This window comes from Cricetulus griseus, chromosome 3 (assembly GCF_003668045.3).
Source record: "Cricetulus griseus strain 17A/GY chromosome 3, alternate assembly CriGri-PICRH-1.0, whole genome shotgun sequence".
NCBI classification, from domain to species: domain Eukaryota; kingdom Metazoa; phylum Chordata; class Mammalia; order Rodentia; family Cricetidae; genus Cricetulus; species Cricetulus griseus.
Window position 1 is genome coordinate 137,914,725 of NC_048596.1, and position 24,508 is coordinate 137,939,232.

At 36.8% G+C, this 24,508-nt stretch overlaps 1 protein-coding gene and 1 pseudogene across 3 annotated transcripts in view; both read left to right on the forward strand.

The window, feature by feature from the left end:
* LOC118238496 overlaps positions 1 to 1,975 on the forward strand; it is a 38,005-nt pseudogene extending 36,030 nt beyond the window's left edge.
* The window catches only part of LOC100757243 (immunoglobulin-binding protein 1b), a 152,032-nt gene that overhangs the window by 35,973 nt on the left and 91,551 nt on the right, over positions 1 to 24,508 (forward strand). The gene's annotated exons all lie outside the window — the stretch shown is intronic.

Below are 24,508 nucleotides of genomic sequence, written 5' to 3' on the forward strand. Positions count from 1 at the left end.
CCCTAGCCCAGCCACTTCCTCCACAGAGCTTACTTCCCGTTCCAGGAGGTGCCAAGTTGTTTGCTGGCAGCTGCCTGGGAATCCAGACAGATGAGTGAAGCTTCCTCTATGGGAGACATGGACTCAGCTGCTCCCTCCTCAGCCTGTGGGCCTAGGCTCTGGAGTCCGAGCTAGAGGGGAGCACAGATGAGATTCTGGGCTCCCTGGTGGACCTACTTTGGCTGCTGCTGCCCTACAACCATCTGACAGTGATTCCAGGCAGGCACTGAGCAGCCACTTCCCTGACCTCCAGCTACTGGACATGAGCAGGGACCCACCTATGGCACCGGAACCCCAGCTGCTGTGGCAGAGTGCCACTGGGCATGCTGATGGACAGGAACAAGAGGCTCCATGAAACAGGCTTGCTGCTGGAGGGACTGACTCGGTAGCAGCTCCCTGCACACTCCAGGAACTCAAACTCACTGCCAACTGCTTCCAGGAAGGCCCAGCCTAGGTTTTGGAGGAGGAACCTTGCAAACCCTTAACCTGGGCAACAAGGGGCTTCACAGGATCTCTGCTGAGATGTAGAATTTGCAGAGTTTAGAATGCTGATACCTTTCAATAAACTTCACTAAAGAAATCCCACCAGAATTAGCAAATCTACCTTCTCTCAGTTCCTTGATGTTATATAACAACAAAACCCCAATTCTCAGCTTTCACAGTTGCATCGGTTTCCCCACACTCCTCTATAACTTGCTGATGTACAGGCCTCCAGAGATCCCCAACACTATTCATCTTGAAGAGCTGAGTTTTCAAGGAAATCCATTGTTTGCTTCTTTTGTTAGTCATTTAACATATAGCCCTCCAACTGTTCTGGGATTACTGGCAAAGACCAGTAGGATCCAAAAGTATTTCTGACATTCACTCTTATCTTCCTGGGAATCTGCTAAGATACTTGGGTTCAGCCTGCCACTGCCCAATCTCAATGTATGCCAGAGTGTGTTTTGACTGCTTTAACAGATAAATTAAGTCTGTAGAAGCATCACCTCCCCCTGTTGCATTATCTGTGTTCTCCAGAGTGCTCTTCCCCCTGCAGCTCTTCCTTACACAGCTCCACATCTCAGAAGGCATCTGATTAGAAGATGAAGCCAGCGATGCTGCCCACCAAATGCAGATTATCCTTCTTGCTTAACAGCAATGGGTGTAGAAAAATACTTAAACTAAGCAAAGGTGATTAAAAAAGAAACTGGAGCTAGAAGATGGTTGGAAATCTTAGTGGTTTCATCTTGAATGTCCATGTAAGAGTTGCAATTGTGTCTTAGGATTTATATATCATATATCTGTTCAGTATGATTGAGTCCAGTTCCCCGTATAGATTTTAAGTAGAATTTATTCTGAATGGTAGTTCAAAACTGTGGTTGGTCACAATTTTCACTCAAGTCTTTTATAAAACTCTGGCAGAATGGTAGACTCTGGGGAACAGTCATAATCAGCCTGGAGTGATGTCACCTGGGATACTTGAGATGACTAAAGGAAGACATCATGACTGCTGTAGTGCCACAGTTGTTCTGGTTTGGCAGAAAACTATGCCATAAATAGAATGAGCCTTCTTTTTGTGTCAATCCAGGTCTTGTGCCTCAGACAAACTAACTTGTATATTAAGGACTATCACTTTTAAATGGATTATTTAAATTTTAGCTTTGTTTTATGTGATTGTTAGTAACATTATACATTCTGTCTGTGGTGTGTTCAGTGCTATAATGCTAGTAATTATATAGAAGCTTATTTTAGAAATTATTTTAAAGCAACCTACAACTTGACACAATACAAAAACACATTGGAATATGCTTTAAAAGACTAAATTAATGACTGTATATATACTTCCTGAGTCCTTCAGTCATGGAAGTGTTTATGTAGAATTGCTGATCAGGAAATCTGAGAAACACCTGCCTCTCCCTCTTGTTGCTGGCATTAAAGATGTGTGCCACCACTTTCATCCATGCCATTTTAACTTCATTTTGCTAACGTCCATGATCTCTTGTTATCCTGACTTTTACAATTATGGGAGGCAACAGTAATCATCCATCTATTTGCCATTTGCCATACACAGAATAATTGTTACTGACATAAAAATCTAGACAGAAAATAATCTAAGAAAAGCTGCTTTATAACATGGGACTAAATGAGGAAAAGTATGACCTGGTTGTGTACACCTCCAAACCAGAACTTGGGAGGCAGAGGCAGAAGATGAAATCTTGTCTCAAAATGGGGTGGAGTATGGGTGGGGTGGATGTTCACACTCAAATGTGTCTCCTTTGCTTGTGTTATGTACTAAAGTAAAAGTTGCTCTCTTTTGAAGGAAAAACACACATAGATAACATGACAATTGAAGGTAGTCAGAAGTAGACCTCAGTTTATCCATTCACAATAGAATAGGTCACAAAGTTGGTTAAGCATTGTACACTAAGAAATTATTATTGATAAAATGGGAATGAAAATGTTAAACTGCTGGTTTTTTAAGTTGGAGAAAAATAAAAGAAATTATTGTCATTGCAGATTAACAAATTTTAATAATTGATTATGTAATAAAAACTATAATTAAAAGTATAATTTGGCATTAGAATATACTTAACTCGCTACTAATGATTAATTAACTAACCTGTAATAGCATGACGGCTGTTTTGTAAGCACTAAATTTTGTTTCAGGTTGCATTAGTTCTTCAAGTCACCTCTTTAAGGGTTCTTTGGTGGAATCTAGTTGCATGCTGAGAGTATTTCCATGTTAGGGTCCTTGTATATATTATTTTTATTTTAGTAGGTTATTTTTGTAGATTTTATTAGTAGACTGTAGGGTACTTCAGGGTCTGTGTGTGGTTTTTTTGTTATGTCATGAAACATGAGAGTTTCATGACTGCAGTTGTGAAACGCTGCTATATAATTCCCCTTACCTTTTCCTCAGAATGATTTAGTTAGATCATTTTTTTTCTTTTTTGTATTTAGAACCTTTATTTCTGTGTTTAAAGAAGTGACATTTCTTCTGGTAGTGTAATTTTGTCATAGTACTTGTAAAATCTCTTTTTCTTCACTCAGTGAGCAATTTTCTATGGCCTACTCCAAGATTAGGATAGGCACAGATGACTTGATTAGTACCCACATGCCAAACTGTAAATGTTTTGTAATTATATAACGTTAGTTAGGCAACATAGAATGTTTTCATGGTCTTTCAACAAGGTGTGTATTGTGGCTTTCTATGGCTATAGTGAAACTGTGTAATTAGTGTGACAAAACAGTCTTTTGGCAGAAAAGTGGACTATAGAGATAGATCAAGAGTGCTGTGCATACTTCTTTAGCTACTTCCTATCCCCTGCAATGATAACTTTTAGGGAAACCCTCATTGGTATGTGTTTTACCTTTTTTTCTTTATGGTTGTTTTTTTTTTTTCCTTTTTACCCATTTTACCTTATCATTTACAAGTGCTAAATGATAGCACCAATAATAGCTAAATGTGTTTTTTCATACTTTCCCTTAAAAACTAATTATTGTCATTAACTTGGTGAGAAAGGAATTGGTTGTCTATAAATATGATAATCTTTTGAATTGAGAGATTATTTCATAGAGGAAGATGGGCGTGGAAAAAATTCATTATGGAATTTGCCTTTAACATGTCAGGACCAGCCATTTTGACAAGAAACTTCTGATGCCTTGACTACTTAACAGCACACAGTCCAAAATAAATAGGCAAGTTAAGTAGAAAAATGACTGCTCTAGTTGCCAAGGAAAAGAATGACTCTTCATTTGCCTGCTTCATCAAAAATTCTGCCAGCCATTCTGGTCTTAAAGGTTGAAGATGGATGACCCAAAATACAAAGTAAACTTGGTTAACTTTCTAGGAAGAGAGATGTCTCTGTCAATTCTAGAGTTTATGTATTTTCTTCTGGAGTCCTTGGTGGTGTCAAAGGCTGATAATTATGGTTGTGGATTTTCTTAACTATAATAGATAACTTGCATGAAAAGCTTCAAAATAACAATGATAGGGTAGATGATGGAATATTTTCTTAAAATCTGTCAAATATTAATAGATTACATATTGGTAATTATAGTTTTTGCTTATTAACTTTTGCAATACATAATTGAACTATGTGAAATTACAAAAAAAATCCTTGTTTTCTTCAGTAGAAAAGAGGACATGATTGGGCATGCCCTTCTGTATGATGTGAATATATGTTTCTCTTCTTGATTGATTTACAAAGCTATTTTGGCCAGTGACCAGGCAGCATATAGTCAGGGAGGACATACAGTGAATATAGACAGAGTAGAAGAATTCTGAGAGAGGTACACAGAGAATGAGTCTGCAGACAGTTGCCCTGTGACTGCTGGGAAGATTGGTTGCCCTGGTTATTTTTTGTAAGGTAAACCACCTGGAGATTGTCTGATTAAAGGGTGCTTTGGTGGAATCAAATTGTATGGTGTGGATATTTGCATATTAGGTTTCTTGTACATAGCATTTTTATTGTAGTAGATTATTTAAGTACATTTTATTTGTAGACTATAGGTTAATTCAGGGTCTTTGTATGTTTCTTTGTTATGTCATGAAACATGAGAGTTTCATAACTGCAGTTGTGAACTGATGCTATATACGTCCCCTTACCTTTCCCTCAGAATAGTGTAGTAAGATCATTTTTTTCTTTTTAAAATTTTTATTTTGTGTTTGAAGAAGTGATGTTTCAAAAAAAGAAGTGATATTTCTACTACTAATGTAATTTTGTCATAGTAGTTATAAAGTCTCTTTTTTTATTTTCACTCACTGAGCTACTTAAAGCTGCCTACTCCAAGATTCGGAAAGGCACAGATGTCTTGGTTTGTACCCACGTATCAAACTGTAAATACTTTGCAATTAGATGACTTTAGTTAGGAAACAGAGAATGTTTTCATGGAAAACATTCAGAATGATGGGGCCGAATCTCCTGGAAGAAATCTTGTACTTTCTTGATTGATAATTATCAGGACCCAGTTAATAGCATTAGTAGTATTTTAGGAATTACTTGTAATTAGCCTTGTAAATAGGCCATCTTACCATACATACCCATTCCAGGCCCCTAGAAAGGAGGCAAACTGTTTCATCATTTATAAATGTAAATATTCCAGCCTGTGACATATGCATGTATCCTATGTTGGTCTTTCAACAAAGTGTTCATTGTGGCTTTACATTGTTATAGTGAAACTATGTAAGTAGTGTCAAACCAGAATTTTTTGGCAGAAAAATGGATTTTAGAGATAGATCCAGGGTGCTGTGCATGCTGAGTAAGCTACATCCTATCCCCTGCCCCTTTAGCTTTTAGTGAAATCCTCATTGGTAGCTTTTTTTTTTCCTTTTTAGTTAGTGTTTTACTTTTTACCCAATTTATTTTCTTATCATTTACAAGAGCTTCCAATGATTGGTAAACTTTTATCTTCCTTTTCATACGTTTCCTTAAAAAATTCTGATTATACACATTAACTTGATGAGATAGAAATCGGTTATGTATAAATATAATCATCTTGTGAATTCAGCAGATCACATCAGAGAGGAAGATGGTCATTGAAGAAACTTGTTAAGGAGTTTGCTATCACATGCCAGGACTAGCCATTTGGACAAGAAACTTCTCTTTCCCTAACTGCTTTACAGCATGCTGTCCAAATGGGACAAGCAGGTTACAAAGAAGGGTGACTGCTGAAGTTGCCAAGGGAAAGGATGATCCTTCATGTTCCTTCTTCATCAAAAAGACTGCTGGAAATACTGGGCATATAAGCTGAAGAGGGATACCCCGAGAGTACAAAGAAACCTTGGGTGACTTTCTTGGAAGAGAGATGTCTCTGTCAATTCTAGAGTTTATATAGTATCCTTCTGAAGTCTTTGGTAGTGTTGAAGACTGACAAATATGCTTATGGATTTCCTTAGTTATGATACAAGATTAGTTGCATATAAGCTATAAACTAAGAAAGATAGGATAGATGATGGAATATTTTCTTTAAATTCCTCAAGTGTTAATAGACTACATATTGGTAACTAATTGTTGCTTATTACCTTTTGCAATACAAAATTGGACTATGTGAAATTTAAAAAAAAATTCTTTGTTTGCTTCAGTAGAAAAGAGGATGTGTCAGGAGATGCCCTTCTTTATGAGGTGAATATATGTTTCTATTCTTGGTTGATGAATAAAGCTATTTTGCCAATGGCCAGGCAATATGTATCCAGGGGATTCATATAGGGAATGCAGCCAGAGTAGAAGAATTCTGGGAGAGATGCATAAGAGTGAATCACCAGACCATGGCCATATATTTCCCGGGAAGAGAGGTTGCCCTGGTTTTGTCTGGGAGAATCACTGATTAAAAGAAACAGGTTAGCAATTAGAGAGAACCAGCCAATAAGAAGCCTGAGCCTAAGGACAAATAGTTTATAATTAATATAAGCCTCTGTGTGTTTATTTGGAAGTGGGGTGTGGCAGGCTCAAGCTGAACAGTAAGTTCTTGCTACACATTTCGGTTAATGAAACAATTACTTAGTTGCTTTGTTTTGTGTATAGGAATGGTTGGGAGTCCTTGTTCTCACAGATCATGTGGTCAGTAATGTGTTCCTGAAAAACAGTGATGACCCAAGCAGTCACTTTGTAAATGTAAATAGGAAAACTACCATTGAAGTTTTTTCATCTTTTGCCCACATTTCTTTTTTTAATAACAAAACAGTGGGAGAGAATTTCTACACGACAAGGCTTAACTTGTCATAAATTGTTGGATCAAATACTAACAAATGTGGGTGAAGAAATTTTAGTTTTATTTTGGTCACATGATTATGTATTCTCTGGTTCCTTTAGTTTCAATACCTAAAATGCTGTGGGGTACACATTGCTAAATAAGTGTATACCTAATGAAAAATGCAACTCAGCAATATAAATCAGTATTGGAGTTTGCTCTCTGGAAAAGATATAGTACTATTGTATTAAGGTTTTGATTCCTTGTAATGGAATATATTCTAAAAACAATGTTGAAATTATTTAACTTTTTACCCAAAGGACTGAAAAAACATGATCCTATATTAAATAAGTACATATATGCTCATGATTTTTGACTGAAGCATTTCTATTTGTTTTATTAGATTCAATAAAATCTTGGAGAAATTTTTAAAAATTGTTAAATCATGTGAGCCTAAATTTTCAAAATTGAGTAATTTGGTGATTTAAAGATCACAATCAGATAAGGAAGTAAGTGTGTGTGTGTGTGTGTGTGTGTGTGTGTGTGTGTGTGTGTAACTCTATATGTACTTAACAGAGATGTTTCCTTGGGCCCTGAAAGAATGATTTTGCTTTGAACATATTTGTGTCATACCTGATTCGGTTAATGCAGCCAAATTTCATAATGTGTGGAACTTTAATGAAAATAAAAAGTGGCACAATTAAGTTCCTGCTTGATGTGTTCATATAGTAAATGATGAGAAGTCAGCATCCATGTTTATTCCAATGTAAATCTATTTGGATATTCACTTATACAGTTATAGATATGTGCATTTATACAATGAATAAATACATGCACATGGAAGGCCTATTTGACAATTGACTGGTTTTAGCATCATGAGAGACCTGGATAATACCAAATCAAACACACAATGTTGTTTCCATATACATTCTAAAGGTATTTGTTTTTGAGGCATACTGTGCTGCATTTATGTCTCTGTGCTGTAGGTTCCTTTGTATATCTTCAGCCACAATCTCACTTTGTGACCCAGGCTGATATAGAATTAAATTGGTATAATGTATTCTGAAAGACAGTTCTAAATTAAACTGTTTGGTCACAATTTTCACTTAAGTCTTTGAGGAAAATATAGCAGAATAGTGCACATACAGGGGCAGTCATGTTCAGCATGGGGTGTATTATGGGACAGATGGTTTTATTACAGTAAGACATCATGACAGTTTTACTGCCAGAGTTGTTCTGGTTGGCTGAAAACAATGTCATAAATGGATTGAGTGTTCTACTTGTGTCACAACTGGGATTACCCTATGGCTAACTAACTGGTATATTAAGGACTATCATTTCTAAATGAAACAGTTAAACTTCAGGTATTGTTTGGTGTGATTGTTGCTAACTTTATATAATCTTGCTGTGATGTGCTTCAGTGTCTTACTCCTACCAGGGATATGGAAGCTTATTCTAGAAATGTTTTTAGAGCAACAATGCAAAACCCTTGGAAATATGCTTAAACAGAGTAGATAAACAACTGTATAGATAATACCTGAGTTTTCAGGCCTGGAACTCTGTATGAGGAATGAGCTGACCAGTAAGACAGAGATCTAACTCCTATTGCTTTCCTTAAATATATACACCACCATGTTCTTCAATGGTTATCTTATCTTCATTTGGTTAACTGAATTGATCTCTTGTAGTCAAGGCTTTTACATTTATAGGATGCTGCAGTCCAGGTATATCAATTTGCCAAACAACCGAACAGCTGTTCTTATAGAATAATCTGGATTTCAAGTTAGCTAAGAAAAGCTCTGTTATTACTTTGGACTAAAGGTGGAAAAGTTGGACATGGTTGTGCATCCCTCCAAACCAGTACTTGGAAGATTGAGTCAGAAGATCAGGAGTTCCATGTTAGTCAAAGCCTCATAATAAAGATGAAGCAAGCCTGGATTTTATATGTGAAACCTTGTCTCAAAGTGGGGGGGTGAGTTGGGGTGGGGTGGATTTTAACTGTCAAATGTGTCTCCTTTGCTTGTGTTGTATACTACAGCAAAATTTTCTCTGCATTTGAAATAAATTTACATCTAGATAACATTACAGTTGAAGGTAGTGAGAAGTAGAGCTCAATATATCCATCAAAGATGGAATAGTTCCCAAAGGTGGTTTAACCAGTCAATACTAAGAAGTATTGATAAAAATAGGAATTAAAACATTACAATGCTGTATAATAAAGGTGTAGGAGAAAAATAGTGCCACTAATTATTGTCATAGGAGATTAACAAAATTTAGTTTGGGATTATTAAAGTAAAATTATCATTAAAATTTAAATTAGAAAATATGTAACTCCCACTTCTGAAGACTAAAAACCAACCTGTGATAGCATGAACGCTTTTTTTGTAAGAACTAAAGGTAGTTTCAAGTATATTATATTATATGTTATCTTACTGTTTACTTTATGTAAAAAATAAAGATAGAGCACAAAATTCAGAAGTGTATTCAGCTGATACAATTCCAGGATGGCTGCTCTGGGGTAGAGGTTAGAGTTATATTAAGATAGACATACATAAGTGTGAGGGGTATGCCTTGTTATTTGATAGCAGGGGATACATTTATTCAGCTATGGCAAATGTTCTTATCTTTTTCCCCTCATTTCTTTTGGATAAAGACCTTCCTGGAGTGGCATGGTGGGATGGACTAGCACACGTATACTTATAAATAAAGCCTCACCACCATTTTTTTTTTGTCTTCGAAATATTCTTTATTTATTTCAACTTTGATAACTGGGGTAGATGCTCCCTTAGTTCAGGTAAACATTTTGGAAACAGCTGTTGTTTTCAAAGTGCATTATAGGAAGGCTCCAAATCCTACCAGTGAACCCAGAGGCATAAAACAAATGTATGAGCATATAATTATGTGATGTAAGCACTACTTATACTTTTTGGGGTTCATGTCAATGTCACAATAAAAATCACAATGGCAGTAGTAAGAGAAGACAGGGCATTAAGAAAAGGGGGCAGGATGGTCACATTGAGTGTGTAGTTCGGGATCTGTCAGGGAACACCAAGTTGGGCTCAGTTATAAAAACTGAAGTCATTCCCCACTGACTCACTTCCTCAATCAAGGGTCCAAATCCTATAGGATCCACAACCACCACTACTTGGAGACCAAATGTTTAAACTTATGACACCACGGGGAGCAGGAAGGAGCTGCTGGGCTAGAGGTTTGCACTGCTCTGTCTGATGCTGCCCTACAACCATCTGACAATGCTTCCAGGGTGCTGAGCAACACCTTCCCCCACCTCCAGCTACTGCACATGAGCAGTGACTAGCTCATGGATTTGGCACCCGAGCTGCTGTGGCAGAGCAGACTGAGCATGCTGATGTACAGGAACAACAGACTCAACAACACCGGCTAGCTGCTGCAGGGACTCACCCAGTAGCAGCTTGTTGCACACTGAAGGTATTCAAAATCATCATGCCCTTTACATTTCTGGGAGGCTACATTTGTCATACATCAACTTGCTAAAGAAAAGTGTGAAATGTGTCTTTGACACAAAACTAATGGTATGTAATCTAAGATAAGCTGCTTTATACCTTTGGACTAAATGACGAAAAGTTAGACACGGTTTTAAACACCTCCAAACCAGCACTTGAGAGGTAGAGGCAGAATATCAGTTCACTGTAAACTTAGGCATGATAGTAAAGGTGAGGCCATCCTGGATAATATACATTAAATCTTGTTTCAAAGTGGGGTGGAGTATGGGTGGGATGGATGGTAAACATCAAATGTGTCTTTTGCTGGTGTTGTATACTAAAGCAAAACTTTCTGTGCTTTTAAAGGAAAAGGACAACTAGATGACATGACAGTTGAAGGTAGTGAGAATTAGAGCTCATTTTATCCTTTCACAATAGAATAGTTCACAAAGTTTGTTAAGCATTGTACACTGAGAAAGAAGTATGGTTCAAAAAGGAACAAAAACATTAAAATGCTGTGTGCTTAAGGTGTTGGAAAAAACAGTAGAACAAATTATTATCATAAATTTTAATAATTGATTATGTAATAAAAACTGATATTACAATTATAATTTGGCATTATAAAATATTTACATCTCACCACTGATGACTAAATAACCAACCTGTAATAGCATGAAAGCTAGAGGGTAAGCACTAAATATATTTTCAGATTTCATTAGTTCATCAGGTCAGCTCTTAAAAGGTGCTTTGATAGAATCTAGTTGTATGCTGGAATATTTGCATCTTAGGTTCTTTGTATATATTACTTTTATTTTAGTAGATTTTATTAATAGACTATAAGTTAATTCAGGGTCTTTGTTTCTTTGTTATGTCATGAAACATGAGAGTTTCATGACTGTAGTTCTGAATCGCTGCTATATGAGTTCCCTTACCTTTTCCTCAGAATAATATAGTAAGATTATTTTTTCTTTTTTGTATTTAGAAATTTTATTTCTGTGTTTAAAGGAGTGATGTTTCTATTACTCACTTAATTTTGTCCTAGTAGTTATACAGTCTCATTTTTTTTTAACTCACTGCGCAACTTATAGCTGCCTGTTCCAAGATTGGCAAAGACTAGATGACTTGGTTTGCACCCATGTATCAAACTGTAAATAGTTTGTAATTAGATGATTTTAATGAAACAACATAGAATATTTTCATTGAAAACATTCAAAGGGCCGAATTCTCCATGATTAAATTCTGTATTTTCTTGATTGATATTTACCCTGACCTAAGTAATAACATGAGTAGCATTTTAGGAATTACTTTCAAATAGCCTTTTAAATAGAGCATCTAACCATGCATACCCTTTGCAGCCCCCTAGAAAGGAGGTATACTGTTTCATCTTCATAAATGTAAATATTCCTGCCTGTGACATATACATGTATCCTATGTTGGTATTTCCACAAAATGTTTATTGTGGCCTTCTATGGTTATAGTGAAACTATGTAATAGTGTTTTTGGCACAAAAAGGGATTTTAGTGATAGATCCAGGGTGTTGTGCATGCTGAGTAAGCTACATCCTATCTGCTGCACCTATTGCTTTTAGTGAAATCTTCAAATCCTTCTTGCTAGATATTTTACCTTTTTTTCTTGTTTTTTGTTGTTTTGTTATTTTTTCTTTTTTATCCATTTTTTCCTTATCATTTACAAGAGCTTCCAATGGTTGCTATAATTTTTTTCTTCTTTATATTTTTCCTTCAAAAATCTGATTGTACACATTAACTTGAAGAGATAGGAATTGGTTATCTATAAATATAATCATCCTGTGACTACACATGGGTAACTATAGTTTTTGCTTACTAACTTTTGCAATACATAATTGGCCTATGTTAAATTTAAAAAGTCCTAGTTTTCATCAGTAGAAAAGAGGTCATGATGGGGGATGCCCTTCTGTATGATGTGAATATATGTTTCCCTTCTTGGTTGATGAATTAAATGTATTTTAGCCAATGGCTAGGGTGCATATGGCCAGGGAGCACATATAGGGAGTGCAACCAGTGCAGAAGAATTTTGGGAGAGGTACACAGAGAGTGAGACTCCAGACAGTTGTCATGCAACTGCCAGGAAGGTAGGATGCCCAGACATTCTCTGGTAAGCTATACCACCTGGAAATAAACTGATTAATAGAAATGGGTTAGGAATTAGAGAGAGCCAGACCATAAGAAGCTTGAGCCAAAATTATGCACTGTTTGTAATTAATATAAGCCCCTGTGTGTTTATTTGGGATTGGAGTGTGCCAGGATGAGCCTGAGCATTAACTTCTGCCTACACATTGCTGTTAGTGTAACAATTAGGTAGTCACTTTGTATTTTGTACAGGGATGATTGAAAGTCCCTGTGCTCACAAGTTCCATTGTTAGCAATGCATTGCTGAGAAACAGTCATTTTCTAATTGTCATATGCAAACTTGCGTTGTTTTTTGCATCTTGTGCTCACATGTTGTTTGTTAGTAACAAAACAATGGGAAAGAATTTCTATATAACCAGCCTTTTCTTTTCCTATATTTGGGGGTCAAAAACCAACAAATGTGGCTGAAGAAATTTTACTTTTATTTTGGTCAAATGTGAGCATACATTTTCCAAAATGAGTTGGTTTGGTGATCCCAAGAACACAGTCAGATAAAGAAGTGTGTGTGTGTGTGTGTGTGTGTGTGTGTGTGTGTGTGTGTGTGTTCAGATAACTGAAATAATATGGGGGAAATAATAAAATGAAGTGGTGAAAATAGGTATCTGAACTAAACATTAAGTTAATAAATTAATATACAAATGGGAATTAAATATGTCATAACTCTATATGTACTTAGTAAAGATCTTTCCTTGGATTCATAAGGGGTGATTTTGTTACCTCTTTGAACATATTTTTTTCACACATGATTGAGTTAATGCAGCCATATTTCACACAAGTGCTGTGGAAGGCTACTTAAAATTAAAATGTGGAACAATTAATTGGGTGTTTGATTTGTTCATATACTAAAAGTTTAGAATTCAACATTTGTCTTTAATCAGTTGTAAATATATTTGGATATTCATATACATAATCATACATATGTGCATTTATATAATGTATAAGTACATCCACTGACCCAAGCTAACAATCTAAGCAATATTGGAGAGGCTACCTTTAATGTGCTTCCCCAATAACGAGGTGACTACCTTAAATGACATTTATCCAGTAGCTGATGGAAGAAGAAGCAGATACCCACAGGTAAACACTGAGCTGTACTCCTGGAATTCAGTTACAGAGAGGGAGGAGGCATGAGTATAGGGCATCAAGACCAGAATGGAGAAACCTACAGAAACAGATGAGCTGAACAAGGGGAAGTTTATGGACCCCAGACTGATAGCAAGGTACTCATCCAGATCCACTGGACATGCATGTCAGTTAGGAGGCCTCGGGAATCTATGGGGCCTCTGGTAGTGGATTAGTACTTATCCATGTTATATGAATGGACTTTGGGAACCCATCTCATTTACAGGGATACTGTCTCAGCCTAGACACACCGGAGAGCCTAAAACATGGTCCAAATGATATGGCAGATTTTGAAGATCCCCCTTGGAAGACCTCAACTTCCCTGGGGAGCAGAAAGTGGAGGCGATAGAAGGCTGGTGGGGGACAGGGGAGTAGGGGAGGGAGAGGGAACTGGGATTGACATGTAACACAACTTGTTTCTAAATTAAAAAATCACAGAAATAAGTACATCCGCATAGAAGGCCTGACAGTTGACTGGATTTATCATCATGGGAGACCTAAATAATACCAAGGAAACCAGGCATTGTTGCTTCTAGATATAATCTAAAGGATATTGAATAAAAATGGAATCAGAGATAGGTTATTAATTGCTAATTCATGTGGGAGTTATATTCACAAAATGAATCAGTAACTAGGATGGCCCTCCAAGTGGTCTGGTCCCAGAATGTTTTCAAATGCTGCCTCAAGCCCAAGAGAGAGCCTTGGCTCTCTCTTGCCCTTTTCTACACTCTTCTATATTCCTGTGACCATACCCAAAGGGGCATGGTCAACTGTACAGGTACTCAGGGTCACTCCCTACAAAAGATCTTTGTTTTTGAGGCATTTTTTATTGTCTTGTATTTTCCCTTGTACACTTTAAGCCATAATCTCACTTTGGTGTCCAGGTAGATTTAGAACACAAGGGTGACTTGTAATTTCTCAATCAAGAAAGGTTCCAGCCTTACCTTTTCAAGTGCTCGGTTTATAGAAAGTAACCAGGAACATAATTAAAGTTACCATTCCAATACGACTCTCCGGTAAAAGAAGAAAAAATAATATGGTGATGATCATATTGTCTGGAATTCAGTATGGATTACATTACAGCAATAAACGGATAGGATAATGTGTTGTTTGCAAAATATATGAAGTATATCCATCTTTAAAAACATAGTAATAGCCAATACTTAAGAAAACTTGCAGATGAGATTGGCAGTGTTCAAGGTCGTATGCACTGAGATCAATTCCTGGAATTCAGTTGTAGAGAGGGAGGAGTGATGAGCAAATGGGTCAAGACCATGGCAGGGAAACTCTTAGAAAAATGTGACCGGAGCAAGTGGGAATTCATGTATCCCAGTCTGACAGCTGAGGAACTAGCATAAGACCAAACCAGGCCTCCTGATCATGGTGTCAGTTGAGAGGTCTATGCAGTCCATAGGGCCTTTGTCAGTGGAACCAGTATTTATCCCAACTGTACAAATGATCTTTTAGACCCCATTCTCTATGGATGATTACGCTCTGAGCCTAAATATATGAGAGAGGGCCTTGATCCTTCCCTAAATGGTGTGACAGCTTTTGATGATCCCTCATAGGAGGCTTCACACACCCTGGGGAGTATATTGTGGGTGTGATGGATGATTCGTGGGGGGCATGGGAGGGAGAGGGAACTGAGATTGATATGCAATATAAGATTGTTTTTAATTTAAAAAGTGATTCAATAAAGGAAACCTTGGGGACTTGAGTTTGAGAAGAACCAGATGTATTCTACATGCAAGTGAATTTGTTGATGAATAAATAAAATACACAGAAAATTTCAATCCCTTCTCAAAACACATTGCAATTTTTTCCAATGCCGTTAAATTTTTATTTTGAAAGTAATACAGAGACCCTCATCAGGGCAACATTCTGAGAGACTTTGAAAGACTCATGTCTAAACCCCTCTAACTCAAGGATCATGGATCTATGAGGAGAAATTGGTATAAAGGATGTAAGAGTGATGCAATAAGGCCTGGTTCAATTCATAGGACACAGTTATGTAGTATTTCCTTCAGCAAGATGACATGCTCTAACTTGTGTGGGGAATAACCAAGGGAACAGGGTGAGAAACCACACAGATTTCAATTCTGTTGTTTTTTTTTCCTGCATATTCACTGGATAGCCACACACATGGCCAAATTCACAAAGACTCAGACAACAGCAACAACTTTTCGTGCATGTATATTTGCATACAAATCTCAACATAATTTAAATTGAGTATTAAAACTACTTTAAAATGTATTGGGAAATGAGCATACAACACAAGCATCTTGAATTGTTTAATCATTGAATGAAGTATCAAAGGTTAAGTCCAGGAATATTATTTCATATCAACATAAAGTATTACTTAATATTTACACTTTTACTAAGAAGCACCTCATTTGTATCAATATCCATCTGTCATTTTTAGAATGAAACAGTAATGAAATATATAATTTCAATTCTCAAAATTTCCTATATGTATATATTGTTTCTTGTTCATATCCATTTCACATTGACTCCCTCCAGTTTCCCTGACTCATCCAATCTACTTCTCAACGCATCTATTTTTATTATTATAATGTAATAAAGCCAATTCATAACAATCCTATGTACCTATGTTTTGGGCATATTCTTGGGCATGAATTGCATACAAATGATTGACTTATACCCCACCAGACAGACACAAATTTAACATTTCTAAAGCAGAAGTTATCACAAATTTTAGTTTTACATAGTTTGATTGCATGGCATAAACAAGACAATCTTCCCATTGTCAATAAGCTCTGTCCTTTCTGAATAGCTTTCATAATACTGGGAAATATTTTCACAAGTTTATGATGGAGAACAGTCATTAGTGTAAACAACACTGTACCATGGATTCTAAAACAAGTTTTACTAATGGGCCATGGATTCTAAAACACGTATAAGTAAATGCTTGGATATAAGCAACATGCGGTGACCAGTTGTTGGACTGTGGTCTTCCTCCTTATTTTCCACACAGTGACATCTTTGTTGCTGTTCTGAAGCTATGGTGATAAAGCCCTTTAAGATACTGCCACAAGACCGCTTGTTAAAAGGCACTTACAAACTGTTATCTACACTTTGCAAATTATATTAATAGCACATGTGTGAGTTCCTGAATATACTCCATTATTACTGCTTTCTTTATTACTGCTTTCTTTATCCAGTGCATCTGTAATGTAGTGTGATGAATTGAGTCGCCTACTGACTGCTATCCTATTTTCCTTTACAATACAATACGTCGGTGGGCCCTATAATCTGCTTTGTGCATTCCTACTATGCATGTACTATGATGAATATATCCCATGGCTTGACACTACCAGAACAAGGATTACTCTTTTGTAAGATAGCAATGGAGTGCAGGGAGTTATGCCATAATTCTGTAGGCTCTGTCATCATGGAACCTGGACAAAGCCTAAGTATAGGCTATCAGAGAGCAGTGAGATTACAGTGTCTATGGGAAATTTGTGTGTACCATTCCCTGCTAGATGATTCTGATTGTATGCAGTCCAAGTGCATACAATTGTGTCTTTCAGTGATCTACATTTGTTCACATAAGGGATTCAGATCTGTGTATACCCTTCACATGCACTTCCACCTCTTTTTTTGCTTTGTTTTGTTTTTTCGAGACTGGGTTTCTCTGTGTAGCTTTGGAGTCTATCCTGGCACTCTCTCTGGAGACCAGGCTGGCCTCAAACTCACAGAGATCTGCCTGCCTCTGCCTCCCAAGTGCTGGGATTAAAGGTGTGTGTCACCAACGCTGGGATGCACTTCCACCTCTTGATGTTTTAGAACATATCTTTCAACATTAGTTACATAGTTCTGTTAAAATTTTGCTGTCTAGATTTTCATTCAATCAATATTTATTGACAGTCTTACCAAGCCTCTGTGTTAATATTATTTTAACTCCTATATTTATTTCTTAGTTTATAGATGGTCATTCAATATAAAGTACTCTTTCCTTTAGTCCTCAGCCAGAAAGTGCAGTTACAGGGTTTTATGTAGAATGCACTCTCCTAGTAATTATTTTTGTATCAGTTTCATCAATTATAGTTATCATAGAGATTTATTAAATTTATTGGGGTGAGGAACATACACACACCCCTACTCATGGACTTACATAAATTTTTTATACATTTAGTGTCTCTCCTATGAACATGTGCATTTCACTGAATGTTTACAAATATTTAAAGTAGAAATGATATTGTCTTTGAATATAAAGAAAGAAACTCAGTGCTCTTGTAATTGAGGATTCCTAATTCTCTGGATTAGACAATGGATTGATCACCTCCAATTATCCTCATTATTTTAAGAAAAATAGTCAAATCTTGTTTCTGGAAATTCAGTTCTTTAAGAATAAATGTAAATACCTTATATAGCAATCCTGAAAGGCCTAGTATTTGTGCAAACTTGAAAACAAACTAACAATATCTATTCTTACCTTTGGTTGCATTATTTTTCTAACAAAGGAACTGGGTTCAAAAATGCTAAGGTGGCCACAACCATATATCCAGGCAGTGGTGATACACCTTTAATCCTATGACACATGAGACTGGAGAAGGATCTCTGGTAGTTCAAGGCTGCAACCCACAGTCCCAGAGAAGCTAGGAAACAAGGAGTACCCTAAGAGTCACACATGGATAAACCTGGGAATGGGAAGTAAATGAGATCTCCTGGGTAGACTGTGGGTGAGTAGAAGTAGAGAGGAAGGGATGGGTGATGAGGGCATGAGGGAACAAGATGTTCAAGTTGGAGGATAGTGTAGGGAAGCAATGAAAAAGATATTTTGATATAGCCATTATGGCATTAGGGAGATACCTGGTTCTAGAGGCATGCCCAGGAATCCATAAGCTAAGATTCTAGCAATTGCGGAGAGGATGCCTGAACTGGGTTTCTCCTACAATCAGAATGGTCACTATTCTAATCTCTCAGACAGACATAAGAACTCAGGGAAGAGATCAAAGACTCAGGGAATTCACCTGTGATAAAAACCAAACTTTCTCTAGCTACTAAGCCATGGATTTGGAACATGGATTTTCCATGTTAATTTAACCATTCCTAAACTGTTGATCATAATATTGATGGCTTTGAGTCATTTCTGTTTGGATGCTTGAGTGTATCATTTCATCTTCAGTGGTATTTTTACTTCAGTTTTCTCATCATCAAATCTACCATGTCATATTCATGTTCATACTGATCATCTCCATCATTACTCATCATCTTCAGCTTGCTTTACATTTTTCAGTTGAACCATTCTGTCTATTCTTGGGACACATCATTTTCCAGATATACTTACGAAGTTTACACCCTCCTCTTCTTATTCTGTTAATGATACCTTTCTTCCACAGTTGCTAGGTGCCATCCAATAATATACATAGGCCCTAGCCATGTCAACATAACATGGCAAATACTTGAATGTCAAGACAGCCAATAAAAATGTAAATGTACAGATACCTTTATATCTGTATTACTATAGTTGGACTACCATCATAATTCATTGCCTTTGCTTCAGCAATATGTAAGTCTTATTTATGACAAGCAGTTCTTAAATATAAGTGGTATTATCATTTTTGTCACTTAAAATTGATAACATTTGCTGCCCTTTAATCATGATAAAAAAATAAGTTTAATTTTCAGGGGATCATGTCCATGTCCATCTAGTCTTCTGAGGGGTGGATGCACATACTTCAGTATGAGAGAAGCTTGAAGGATGTAACTGACAGCTGCTCTTCAGAACAGACAACACAGTAGAGTTTCACAGAAGAGTTTTTGTATTTTTCTTTAAAAAAAAACCTGCGTTGATATGGAAAAAACCTATCAAATCACCAAGATATTTGGAACCTGATAATCATATATTCTGTGTGTATTATTGTACTTCAAAATTGTTTTCTCACCAACTCTTACTTATCATTTAGTGTATGCAAAAGATTTAAATACTTAGCTAGAGAAATAACAAGGTGAAATTATTTATTCTTTGAATGCTAAAGATTATATTTATTCAATTGAGATATGTTTTTATGTTTTATTCATTTTAAATTACTTTTGTTGGTGGGTAGTAAGCATTTCATAATGCATTTCTGGAGATCAGAAAAAAATTGAGGGGCTCAGTGCTCTCCCTCCATGTGTTCTGGGAATTGAACTTGCATCATTTGAAGAAAAGTGCTTCAGCAAACAGAAGCAAACCCCTTTACTTCTTGAACCATCTTCATATTCCATTTGAGATTTCTTAATATCAGTTATAATCCTACTGTGTGTGTGTGCGTGTGCGTGTGCGTGTGCGTGTGCGTGTGCGTGTGCGTGTGCGTGTGCGTGTGTGTGTGTGTGTGTGTTTGTGTGGCATTTTCTAATCAGACATTTAGGGGTGATTTACATTTATTATTATTTCCTTTATTGATAATATTTTAATTTTTTTAACTCATACAAATATATCAAATGTACTTATTTATGGAATAATGAAAATGGAAAATTTTAGAGATTAGAATTCGGCATGGTCAAGGGAAATTTTAGCCAAGAGTTCCCTGGGTATCAGTTCATTTGAAAATTATCAAAAGTTTATGGCAGGAGGTTAAACAAAATTTCCTGATGCTACTTTTGCTGCAATGAGAGTAAAATTGAGTCAGAGAGAGAGAGAGAGAGAGAGAGAGAGAGAGAGAGAGAGAGAGAGAGAGAGAGCTTATCTTCCCTCATGAGTGCAAGAGATTAATTGACTGTGAAATCTGGAATTATTAGTAAGTGTGACACTAATAATAGCAATTCATTAGGGATTGTGTTAAGTGTTATTCTGGAGAAGACAAACTTGAGGGAGTAACTGGATAATTCTCACAATGTGGCCATATCGGGTAACTAATTTAATGCTTTAAATGTTTTGTTAACCTCTGCTAATTGGATTATTTAGAGCAAGTGGCTGTATGTGGCTTGTTGCAGCATAGACTAGAACTAGCCACTAAGTCTAGAAAGAATTTGTGAATTTTTAAAAAAGAAAAAGACATCTTTTGAGGCTTAAGTGCCCACAGTAATTTATTTCTAGAGGGAAATGAAAGATGTATGTTTCTAGCAGCTTCTGGAGTCCGTTTCTCCAGGAAAATTTCCTATCATTACAAGAAACCTGGACATAATTATTTTTATTTTATTTTAAAACATGCAGCGAGTATAACCATTGATAAGTGTACCTCTCACCTTACAGCAAGGATCCTGTTTTGTAGTACACAGAAGTTGTTACAGAGATCCACAGCTGGTCAACACAAAGAAAACAAGTGCTCATTCCCAACCAATAACTCTGGAATGTTAAACATACACAGAAGGCTCAGGGAACATCAAGGAAGAGGAGGCAGAAAAGTTAAAGAGGGAGAGTATCAGGACACTTCCTGCAAGATTTTATGACTTCTACACATGAAAGGGAAGGTGCCTGCATTAAATCTCAGCAATATATGTGCTAAAATAAGACCTGTATTGTGACACTAAAAGTAGATGTCCTAACATATCAGAAAAATCATTCACCATGATCAAGTAGGCTTCACACCTGGGATGCAGGGTTGGTTCAAATATGAAAATCCATCATTGTAATCCACCATATAAACAAACTGAAAAAGAAAACCACATGATTATCTCACTAGATGCTGAAAGTCTTTGACAAAATCCAACACCCTTTAATGATAAAGTTCCTAGATAGATCTGGGATAACAGGAACATACCTGAATATAATAAAAACAATATAAAGTAAACCAACAGCAAACATCAAAATAAATGGAGAGAAACTCAAAGCTAATCCTCTAAATTCAGGAACAAGACAAGGGTGTCCACTCTCGATATCTCTTCAATATTGTACTTGAAGTGCTGGCTAGAACAATAAGACAGCAAAAGGAAATTGGAAAGGAAGAAGTCAGACTTTCACTGTTTGCAGATAATATTATAGTTTATATAAGTGACCCAAAAAACTATATCAAGGAGCACCTACAGCTGATAAACACCTTCAGCAAAGTGGCAGGATACAAGATTAACTCAAAAAAATCAGTAGACTTACTATATACAGAGGATAAGAGAGCTGAGAAAGGGCTGGAGTGATGGGCTCAGCAGTTAAGAGCACTAACTGTTCTTCCAGAGGTCCTGAGTTCAATTCCCAGCAACCACATGGTGGCTCACAACCATCTTGAATGAGATCTGGTGTCCTCCGCTGGCATGCAGGCAGAAGACTATATGCATAATAAATAAATAAAATCTTTTTTAAAAGATATAAAAAAGAGAGAACTAAGAAAGAAATCAGAGAAACATCACCGTTTACAATTGCCACAAACAACATAATATATCTTGGTAACACTAACCAAACAAGTGAAAGACCTGTATAGCAAGAATTATGAGTCTTTAAAGAAAGAAATTAAAGAAGATGCCAGAAATTGGGAAGATCTCCCATGCCCTTGGATAGGTAGGATCAACATAGTAAAAATGGCAATTTTGCCAATTCCCATCAAAATCCCATCACAATTCTTCACAGACCTTGAAAGAACAATATTCAATTTTATATGGAGAAGCAAAAGACTCAGGATAGCCAAAACAACCCTGTACAATATGGGAACATCCAGAGGCATCACCATCCCTGACTTCAAGCTCTATTAGATATAGTCCTGAAAACAGCTTGATATTGGCACAAAAATAGGCAGGTAGACCAATGGAATTGAACTGAAAACCATGATATTAAACCGCACATCTACGAACACCTGATTTTTGACAAAGAAGCTAAAGGTATCATTGATAAATAATAACTTGAAATCAACTCCCCTAAACAGTAACAAACATCTATGATACACAGAATGTCCAAAATCCACCCATCCCACCTCTTGGGAATGTGGACATTGTGTTCTAATAACTTCCTGTTGTCTGAGCATTGTATCATCTTTAGGGGACCCAGAAAAAATTGGAATAATCATCAAGTCCTGGGAGAACTAGCAGTATCATTAATATCATTATTTGTTTGTTCTCTGTGTGATGGGGAAGTAAAGGGCATATAGGAATTCCTGGCTGGGGTAGTCTGTGAGGCTGGACCGTCTGGGCTAGTCACTGTGAAGTTGTTTTGTATGCAGATATTTGAGGAAAATGTTACGGTGGCTTTTTGAGAGTCTGGATCATCTGAGCTGTTTGTCTTTTTCATTGCAGTCTGGTCCTTTTGTTCTGAAAACACACTAACTTTTAAAAATAACAAACATTTCTACATTTACCCAAGTATGGAATTTGCAGTATACACAAATCATCTATGTTTGCTCTATGTTTGAACAGATAAAAGGCAATGGTCAACTTTATGAGTCCATTTGGACTGTATCAACAAGCTCTAATAAAAATTTCCATGCAAGCTACATAAAAGGATGGCATGTAATCATAGGTCATGAGGATTCCATAGCCAACGAGGTTTTTCATGTCTCCTACAGTTCTCATTTCAAGGGATCAGCATATATGTCACCTGTCTTGTTGTTTTTCTTAGTTGCTTCCTTAATGTCTACAACTAAGATTTTCAGGAGATCTCCTCTGGTCACATCTGACCTTCATTAATTTTGAAGGAGTCCATAGCTTTTTGTTTACTGCAGAAACAAAGGCATAAACTCTCCCACAATGTAACACATTTCTTGACATTATGAAGTTAAGGAATTCTTAAAATATCTAGGGTGGTTTATTTCATCTGTTTCCATAATCCATTGTCTCTTACCAGGTGTTGTCTTTTGCTCATGAACATTTAAAAATGTTAAACGTAATGAAGTACTATAAAGGTCCACAAGCACTGTGTTATTATATTCCTCATCCTTACATGGCTTGTTCTTTTTTACTACTTTATTCTCTCTTTAAAGGCTTTACTTTTTATTTTTAAACTATTCTTTCTATGATTGTCTATATTCCTTTTCTTTTCTTTCTTTAGCAACTGAGCACATTTTCAAACATACTGTACATGTAAAGAGGGGTGGTTTTTTTGGGGGGTGTTTTGAGACAGGGTTTCTCTGTGTAGCCTTGGAGCCTATCCTGGCACTCCCTCTGTAGACCAGGCTGGCCTCAAACTCACAGAGATCTACCTGCCTCTGCCTCCTGAGTGCTGGGATTAAAGGCGTGTGCCACCAACACCTGACTCCAGAGGGTTGTTTTTGTTTTTATTTTGTTGTTTGTTGTTTGTTGTTTGTTTGTTGTTGTTGTTTGTTGTTGTTGTTGTTGTTGTTGTTTGGCTTTCTCCATGCCTGCAACCATCTCTGACCACATGAACCAAACCTTAAAATGGCCAGGCCAACTGCTGTGTGGCTCTGCTTAGCATATGACAATGGCAGCTGGCTCTGTCCCACTCAGATACTTGAGAACCAAACTGTATGCCCACAGACACTGGCTGGGAGAAGCATTTACCTGCCAGAGCTATGGGAAATTGGTGGGCCTTGCTACAGATGATGGTTCTACCTAGTGTGGAGTAGCACACAGGCTGATCAAGTGCTTGTCTGAAACAGCATGGCCTCACAAAGGAGTTGGCCCTTTCTATGGCAAGAAGACCAATCTACCTGAGAAACTGTGGTCATCAGGAATCTGCCTCTGATTTTGCATGTGGAACCCTTCCTGACTTTTCAGCGCCTATATTTGGATATAGATGCTATGTGCTGTGCATCATGTGTAGGTGGACATTCTTGTGTTCGACATCTCTTGAACAATGACATTGAAACTTTTATTAATTCTCAAAACATGGCCTTAGCTTAAGCTTTTTCCAACTAGCTTTTATAGCTTAAATTAGCCCATTTGTATTAATCTATGTTCTGACCAGTGAGTTATTACCTCTCCTGGGTACCTTAGATTTGACTTGCTCCATTTCTCTCAGGTGAATTCCCCATGTCTTTGATCCATTTTCTGAGTTCTACCTCTGTCTGGAGACATTCAAGTAGTCACCATTCTAATTATAGGAGAAGCCCAGTTCAGGCATCCTTTCCACTATTGCTAGGAGTCTTAGCTTATGATCCCCGGGAATTTTCCTAGAACCAGGTATCTCCCTAATGCCATAATGTCTACCTGTATCACGGTATCTCT